At 42.2% G+C, this 9,301-nt stretch overlaps 1 pseudogene; it reads left to right on the top strand.

Moving 5' to 3' along the window:
- The first annotated feature begins 5,980 nt into the window (after nt 1-5,980).
- On the top strand, nt 5,981-6,692 carry LOC120059593 (annotated as a pseudogene).
- Nucleotides 6,693-9,301: the final 2,609 nt, after the last annotated feature.

Here is a 9,301-nt window from a genome sequence, read left to right as displayed (position 1 = left end):
TTACGTAGAATAGAAGAGCATACTACACTCGCAGTGCGCTCTGTTTACAAACACTGATAAAACAAACACACAAACACTGGTGTGCTTTAAAGCCAGTGCTGCTTTCACAACAGCTAAGTGGTTGTGACACCTACTCCTGTTGCTTGCTGTACTGCAAGCTGTACTGTAAAAATTGTCAGTCCACAGTTGCAACACTCAATACCGAGTTCCAAACTGCCTCTGGAAGCAACGTCAGCGCAATAACAGTTCGTCAGGAGCTTTATGAAATAGGTTTCCATGGCCGAGCAGCAACACACAAGCCTAAGATCACCATGCTCAATGCGTCGACTGGAGTGGAGTAAAGCTTGTCGCCGTTGGACTGACGATTCTGTGCTTCCAACTTTGTGACAACAGTTTGGGGAAGGCTCTTTCCTGTTTCAGCATGACAATGCCCCCATGCACAAAGCGAGGTCCATACAGAAATGGTTTGTTAAGATCGGTGTAGAAGTACTTGACTGGCCTGCACAGAGCCCTGACCTCATTCCCATCGAACACCTTTGGGATGATTTGGAACGTTGACTATGAGCCAAGCCTAATCAGCCAACATCAGTGCCCAACCTCACTAATGCCCTTGTGGCTGAATGGAAGCAAGTCCCCGCAACAATGTTCCAACATCTAGTGGAAAGCCTTCCCAGAAGAGTGGAGGATCTTATAGCAGCAAAGGGTGGAACAACTCCATATTAATGCCCATGATTTTGGAATGAGATGTTTGACAAACAGGTGTCCACATACTTTTGGTCATGTAGTGTATCTCTGTAGTATTTGCTGGCTGGTTATTCATTACATGCCTTCTCCATTCATTTTCATTCAAAGCTATAAACTTCCCCATTGTATAACCTTGGTACATTTCCTTGTTGTGCAAGAAGAAAGGTGAAGAGTTTATCAGAAAAGTAGATTCACTGGCACATTTTTCACATGCAAGTGGTGTATTTTCAAAGCTCTTAGTACAAAACTCAAAACGGAGAGCACTTATAAGGCCCCCGTCTTAAATTCATAACAAATAATCAGAAATGGGAGTATTTTAAAGACAGTATACTGTACAAACATATTGGTCTAGCTAGCACAATGTGTGTATTCCATTTCTGCCCCATGCAACATTGTAAATGATCACATTTTCTATGTGACTTGTCAACTGATACAGTATCACGTCTCTCTGATTGCCAAAATTCATCGGCTTACTGTGTATAAATTAAATTCAGATGAGCGGAATATTCATTAATAAGGCACAAGGGGTTGTGGTATATTGCCAATATACCACAGCTAAGGGATGTTCTTATGCTCGACGCGGAGTGCCTGGATACAGCCCTTAGCCGTGGTATATTGGCCATACACCACAAACCCCGGAGGTGCCTTATTGTTATTATAAACTGGTTACCAACGTAAGTGGAATACGGGTCTGATATACCACAGTATGTCAGCCAATCAGCATTCAGTGATCGAACCACCCAGTTTATAAATTCTTATATACAACCTGTATTTGAGCAGTGCATTGTACACTACACTATAATGGTAGCACATGGCAGTCTTTCTACTTTGTCCTTTTGAAGCACACTGGCTGATGGACGATGATGTAGTATTTACAGCCACATCCATACATGATTTGGTTTTACCTTCCAGTGTAAATTGATGTCAGTTGATTCATTCGTGTTTTAAAATATAGAATTTTAGTGTTCAGCAGTTATCAAACTATGTAGATAAACAAATCTGTATAGTGCAAAGTTTAAGTACTTATCAGTGTTGAACAGTTTGGTTAAATCAAATCAAACTTTATTTGTCACATGCGCCGAATACAATAAATGTAGACTTTACTGTGAAATGCTTACTTACAAGCCCTTAACCAACAGTGCAGTTCAAGAAGAAGAAAATATTTACCAAATAGAATCAAATAAAAAGTAATAATACAAAATAACTCAATAAGAATAACAACAATGAGGCTATATACAGGGGGCACCAGTACCGAGTCAGTGTGATGGGGTACAGGCTAGTTGAGGTAATATGTAGGTCGGGGCGAAATGACTATGCATAGGTAACAAACAAACAGCGAGTAGCAGCAGTGTACAAAAGGGAGGGGGGTCAATGTAAATTGTCCGGTGGCGATTTTATGAACTGTTCAGCAGTCTTATGGCTTTGGGGTAGAAGCTGTTGAGGAGCCTTTTGGTCCTGGACTTGACGCTCCGGTACCGCTTGCCGTGCGGTAGCAGAGAAAACAGTCTATAACTTGGGTGACTGGAGTCTCTGCCAATTTTATGGGCTTTCCTCTGACACCGCCTATTATATAGGTCCTGGATGGTAGGAAGCTTGGCCCCAGTGATGTACTGGGCCGTTCGGACTACCCTCTGTAGCGCCTTACGGTCAGATGCCGAGCAGTTGCCATACCAGGCGGTGATGCAACCGGTCAGGGTGCAATCGATGGTGCAGCTGTAGAACCTTTTGAGGATCTGGGGACCCATGATAAATCTTTTCATTCTCCTGAGGGGGAAAAGGTTTTGTTGTGCCCTCTTCACAACTGTCTTGGTATGTTTCGACCATGATAGTTCGTTGGTGATGTGGACGCCAAGGAACTTGAAGCTCTCGACCCGCTCCACTATGTTAATGGGGGCCTGTTCGGCCCGCCTTTTCCTGTAGTCCACAATCAGCTCCTTTGTCTTGCTCACATTGAGGGAGAGGTTGTTGTCCTTGCACCACACTGCCAGTTCTCTGACCTCCTCCCTATAGGCCATATCATCGTTGTCGGTGATCAGCGGTGATCTGACGGGCCGCCCCCCAGGTGGTAAGAGTAGGCAACAACACGTCTGCCACGCTGATCCTTAACACTGGGGCCCCTCAGGGGTGTGTACTTTGTTGTGTCGTCAGCAAACTTAATGATGGTGTTGGAGTCGTGTTTGGCCACGCAGTCGTGGGTGAACAAGGAATACAGGAGGGGACTAAGTACACACCCCTGAGGGGCCCCAGTGTTAAGGATCAGCGTGGCAGACGTGTTGTTGCCTACTCTTACCACCTGGGGGCGGCCCGTCAGTAAGTCCAGGATCGAGTTGCAGAGGGAGGTGTTTAGTCCCAGAGTCCTTAGCTTAGTGATGAGCTTCGTGGGCACTATGGTGTTGAACGCTGATCTGTAGTCAATGAACAGCATTCTCACATAGGTGTTCCTTTTGTCCAGGTGAGAAAGGGCAGTGTGGAGTGCGATTGAGATTGCGTCATCTGTGGATCTGTTGGGGCGGCATGCAAATTGGAGTGGGTCTAGGGTGTCTGGGAGGATGCTGTTGATGTGAGCCAGCACTTCATGGCTACCGACATGAGTGTCACGGGGCAGTAATCATTTAGGCAGGTTACCTTCGCTTCCTTGGGCACAGGGACTATGGTGGTCTGCTTGAAACATGTAGGTATTACAGACTCGGTCAGGGAGACGTTGAAAATGTCAGTGAAGACACTTGCCAGTTGGTGTGCACATGCTTTGAGTACATGTCCTGGTAATCCGTCTGGCCCAGCGGCTTTGTGAATGTTGACCTGTTTAAAGGTTTTGTTCACATCGGCTACCGAGAGCGTTATCACACAGCCATCCAGAACAGCTGGTGCTCTCGTCCATGCTTCAGTGTTGCTTGCTTCGAATCGAGCATAAAATGCATTTAGAGGTGAAGGACACTGAGCCACCTGCATTGCTTGCTGTTTGGGGTTTTAGGCTGGGTTTCTGTACAGCACTTTGTGACATCAGCTGATGTAGAATGGGCTTTATAAATACATTTGATTGATTGATCGGTGTAAAGTACTTAAGTAAAAATACTTTACAGTTCTACTAAAGTTGTTTTTTGTATTTTCAACACATGCAATTGCACCAACATGCAAATTCACTGCACACAGGGGGCATAATAGCCTACACACAATGGTAAAGTCGTATAACCTGTCGCTTTGAGCTACACCGTCTGCAATCCCTGTTCTGTTTTCTCAATCCCTTCATTCAAAGACTCAATCATGGACACTCTTACTGACAGTTGTGGCTGCTTTGTATGATGTATCGTTGTCTCTACCTTCTTGACCTTTGTGCTGTTGACTTTGCCCAATAATGTTTGTACCATGTTTTGTGCTGCTACCATGTTGTTGTCATGTTGAGTTGCCACCATGCTGTGTTGCTGCCTTGTTATGTTGTTGTCTTAGGTCTCTCTTGTTGTGATGTGTATTTTGTCCTATATTTATATTGTATTTAAAAATACAAATAAATTAATCCCATGCCCGCGTCCCCGCAGGAGGCCTTTTGCCTTTCGGTAGGCCATCATTTTAAATGAGAATTTGTTCTTAACTGACTTGCCTAGTTAAAAAAGGTTTACTAAAATAAATGTAAAAAAAACATCCCTGGCCATCCTTACTGCCTCTGATCTGGAGGATTCACGTAACGCACATGCTTTGTTTGTAAATGATGTCCGAATGTTGGAGTTTGCCCGTAGCTTCCCCCCCCCAAAAAATGGTGCCATCTGGTTTGCTTAATTTAAGGAATTTAAAATTATTTATACTTTTACTTTTGATACTTAAGTACATTTAAAACCAAATACTTTTAGAATTTTACTCAAGTAGTATTTTACTGGGTGACTTTCACTTTTGAGTAATTTTCTTTTAAGGTATCTTTATTTTTACTCACGTATGAAAATGTGGTACTTTTTCCACCACTGACAAAAACACAAAATTCAATGTCAGAGTAGATTCCTGTGTAGATGTTGTGGGCGTAGTCCAGTCGCATGTTTTAGCAGCAAATAAAATTACTTTACCACCTCTGTGTTTTTCAAGCTTGCATTGCACAGTGTTACTGCATTTCTTTAAACTGTGGACCCCAAAATATCGACATAACAAGGCAACTTGAATTTTATGTCGAGCTATGGGAATATTTTATACGTTCATCACAATCATTCAAATGTATGATAATTGTTATCTTATCTGCTATAGCGGTCAACTAGAGTGGAAAACAGCTAACCGATTACGTTAGCTAGCTGCTGCCGAGGCCGCGACATTTAGTTTTCCAAGCTTGTTTTTGGGTTAACTACTGAAAATATGTTTAAGAATTTAGCTAGATAGCTATAGCTTAGCTATGTTATTTATTTATCGCTGGCTTAGCTAATGCAAGTAAGTTAGCTAACTAGTTTGACACTAAGTATTAGTCAGCATTAATGTTAACTTCTACTACTTCTACTACTACTAGTCGACGAGTTCCAACAGATGATAAACGGGCTAGCAAGTTGTTTTCTTGCAAGGTTAACCTAACAAGGTAGGTATTTAGTTTAGTTTCTACTTTTTTCCTAATGATGCACAGGTAAAGCTTGAAAAACGTTTGACAGGTTAGGAAATTATGCTAGCTGTCTTGTACAGTAGTAGCCATTCAGTTGGTGTGAAAACGGGGTATCAAAACAGAAAGGTTACAAGGGTTGTTATTGTTTTGATGCGCAATATGTCAATGTCAGTCAACATCACATTTACATATTGACCAGAGGGGATTGCACTCCCCTTTGATGCATAAAAGCCTACAAATTATTTTGCTAGAATATAATGTCGTTCTAGTTAAGTCTCAGAAATCCCAGACCGATAATTGGGATGGGCTCATTGTAATGGCTGGAATGGAATACATAGAATGGAGTCAAACATGTGGTTTCCATCTGTTTGATTTGTTTAATTCCTTTCAATGTATTCCATTCCAGCTATTACAATGAGCCAGTCCTCCGATATATCATCCCACCAGCCTCCTCCGGCTGGAACGTTGGTACATTCTGGAAGGCAACCCGTCTGTCTAGACTAGAGAGACTAGTCCTAGCTCAAACCAATCTTCCAAGTGAACACCTGTAATTCTTTACCATTATCAATACCAACAGTTTTTTTATTTTTCAGATCTGAAACTCCAACTTGGCCAGCCAGGTGTTGTAGACTGTGGTGTCAGTGCACCCCTGCCTGTGGTCCTCAGCTCCACATGAGTTCTACTATGTGGTACATCATGCAATCTATTCAGAGTAAATATTCCCTGTATGAGAGGCTCATCCGCACCATCGCTGCAATTCGCTCTTTCCCACACGACAATGTGGAGCATCTCATTCGAAGTGTAGGTCGGCTTATCTTTGAACTGTAGAGATGAAAGGTTAACACTCACACCACTGTACTTATTTCATCGGTGGTGCCCTAGAGCTTACCTTATTGTAGAAAAGATAACTCCTTCAAACCCACACATTATCTCTGCGTGTTGGTAATTTTGTCAACACTTCGTAGTTCTAAAGCTATCTTTCAACTCTGCCACAATTCTGATTGTCTGATGTTATTGAATATGACTTGTTGTTTATGGTGTCTGTTATCTGTCGACAATTACATCAATGCCTCTACTATCAGGGAGCTGATGTGAACCGTATGCATGGCACTCTAAAGCTCTTGCACTGTGCCTGTATGGTGGCATGGTGGCTGATGCGGACTGTGTCGAGCTGTTGTTGGAGAAAGGAGCAGAGGTGTGTGTTTTTCTAAAGGGCCAGACGCCCATCTCTCGCCTGGTGGCCCTACTGGCCCGGGGCCTGGGGGCGGAGCAAGAGGAGGAGTGTCTGGAGCTGCTGTGCAGGGCGGCAGGGAGGTTTGAGATCCGCCAGGCCGACGGTACCTTACCCAGGGAGCTCAGTAAGGATCCCCAGCTCACTTTTTGATATACCACTCCACATTTTGTTGTGTTGCAGCCTGACTTGTTTTTTTTCTTATCACCCATCTACACACTACCCCATAATGGGCTCCCTAGTGGCACAGCGGTCTAAGGCACTGCATCTCAGTGCTTGAGGCGTCACTACAGACACCCTGGTTCGAATCCAGGCTGAAATATCAAATTTACATAAGTATTCACACCCCTGAGTCAATACTTTGTAGAAGTGATTACAGCTGTGAGTCTTTCTGGGTAGGTCTCTAAGAGCATTCCACACTTGAAAATTCTTCAAGCTCTTTAAAGTTAGTTGTTGATCATTGCTAGAAAACCATTTTCAGGTCTTGCCATAGATTTTGAAGTAGATTTAAATCAAAACTGTAACTCAGCCACTAAGAAACATTCACTGTCTTCTTGGTAAGCAACTCCAGTGTCGACTTGGTCTTTTGTTTTAGGTTATTGTCCTGCTGAAAGGTGAATTCATCTCCCAGTGTCTGGTGGAGAGCAGACTGAAGCAGGTTTTCCTCTAGAATTTTGCCTGTGCTTAGCTCTATTCCGTTTATTTTTTATCCTGAAAAACTCCCATGTCCTTAACGATTACAAGCATACCCATAACATGATGCAGCCACCACTATGCTTGAAAATATGGACAATGGTACTCACTATTGTGTTGTGTTGTATTTGCCCCAAACATAACACTTTGTATTCAGGACAAAAAGTGAATTGCTTGGCCACATTTCTTGCTGTATTATTTTAGTGCCTTACTGCATACAGGATGCATGTTTTGGAATATGTTTTATTCTATACAGGCTTCCTCCTTTTTACTATGTCAATTAGGTTAGTATTGTGGAGTAACTACAATGTTGTTGATCCATCCTCAGTTTTCTCCTATCACAGCCATTCAACTCTGTAACTGTTTTAAAGTCACCATTGGCCTCAATGTGAAATCCCTGAGCAGTTTCCTTCCTCTCCGGCAACTGAGTTAGGAACGATTCCTGTATCTTTGTAGTGACTGGGTGTATTGATACACCATCCAAAGTGTAATTAATAACTTCACCATGCTCAAAGGGATATTCATTGTCTGCTTTTAACATTTTTAGAAAGTATCCCTTCTTTGAGAGGCATTGGAAAACCTCCCTGGCCTTTGTGGTTGATTCTGTGTTTGAAATTCATTGCTCGACTGAGGGACCTTACAGATGTGTGGGGTACAGAGATTAGTTAGTCATTAAACACTATTATTATCACACAGAGTCCATTCAACTTATGTGATTTTTTTATTCCTGAACTTATTTAGGCTTGCCATAACAAAGGGTTTGAATACTTATTGACTCAACACAAAAATTTAGAAAAACATAATTCCACTTTGACATTATGGGGTATTGTTTGTAGGCTGTAACACAACAAAATGTGGAAAAAGTCAAGAAGTGTGAATACTTTCGGAAGACATGGTATGTGTCTGTTATACAAAATCATCTGTATATACCACTTCCTGTCAAGTTTCATAAGTGTGAAAATGTTGATTTGGTATTTGTGTGAGCTATACATGTTATTGAATGCAAATGGTACAGTTTATGCTCTTATTTTAGTTGAAGTATGCTGATCTACAGCCAGCTAATTAAGAATAAATAGATATTTTGGTTTCCATAAAGACTAGGTCAACTTTCATTTAAAAAATGTTTACATCAGTATTTTCAATGGTGCTTATTTGCAAAGAAAAATTTGCAAAGAAAAAGCCATATCTCAGACCGGCCAATAAAAGATTAAGATGGGCAAAAGAACACAGACACTGGACAGAGATATGGCTTTTTCTTTTCAACTCTGCCTAGAAGGACAGCATCCCGGAGTCTCCTCTTCCCTGTTGATGTTGAGACTGGACAGAGGAACTCTGCCTAGAAGGACAGCATCCCAGAGTCGCCTCTTCCCTGTTGATGTTGAGACTGGACAGAGGAACTCTGCCTAGAAGGACAGCATCCCAGAGTCGCCTCTTCACTGTTGACGTTGAGACTGGTGTTTTGCGGGTACTATTTAATGAAGCTGCCAGTTGAGGACGTGTGAGGCGTCTGTTTCTCAAACTAGACACGAATGTACTTGTCCTCTTGCACAGTTGTGGACAGAGGCCCCCCATTCTTCTTTCTCTTCTGGTTAGAGACAGTTTGCGCTGTTCTGTGAAGGGAGTAGTACACAGAGTTGTACGAGATCTTCAGTTTCTTGGCAATTTCTCGCATGGAATAGCCTTCATTTCTCAGAACAAGAATAGACTGACGAGTTTCAGAAGAAAGTTCTTTGTTTCTGGACATTTTGAGCCTGTAATCAAACCCATAAATGCTGATGCTCCAGATACTCAACTAGTCCTAAAGAAGGCCAGTTATTTTGCTTTAATCAGAACAACAGTTTTCAGCTGTTCTAACATAATTGCAAAAGGGTTTTCTAATGATCAATTAGCCTTTTCAAATGATAAACTTGGATTAGCTAACACAACGTGCCATTGGAACACAGGAGTGATGGTTGCTGATAATGGGCTTCTGTACGCCTATGTAGATTTGCCATTAAAAATCTGCCGTTTTCCAGCTACAATAGTCATTTACAACATGAACAATGTCTACGCTGTATTTCTGATCAATT

Source organism: Salvelinus namaycush, chromosome 14 (genome assembly GCF_016432855.1).
Source record: "Salvelinus namaycush isolate Seneca chromosome 14, SaNama_1.0, whole genome shotgun sequence".
In the NCBI taxonomy this organism is placed as follows: domain Eukaryota; kingdom Metazoa; phylum Chordata; class Actinopteri; order Salmoniformes; family Salmonidae; genus Salvelinus; species Salvelinus namaycush.
Note: the sequence above shows the minus strand (reverse complement) of the source record. Positions and strands in the feature narration are given on the sequence as shown.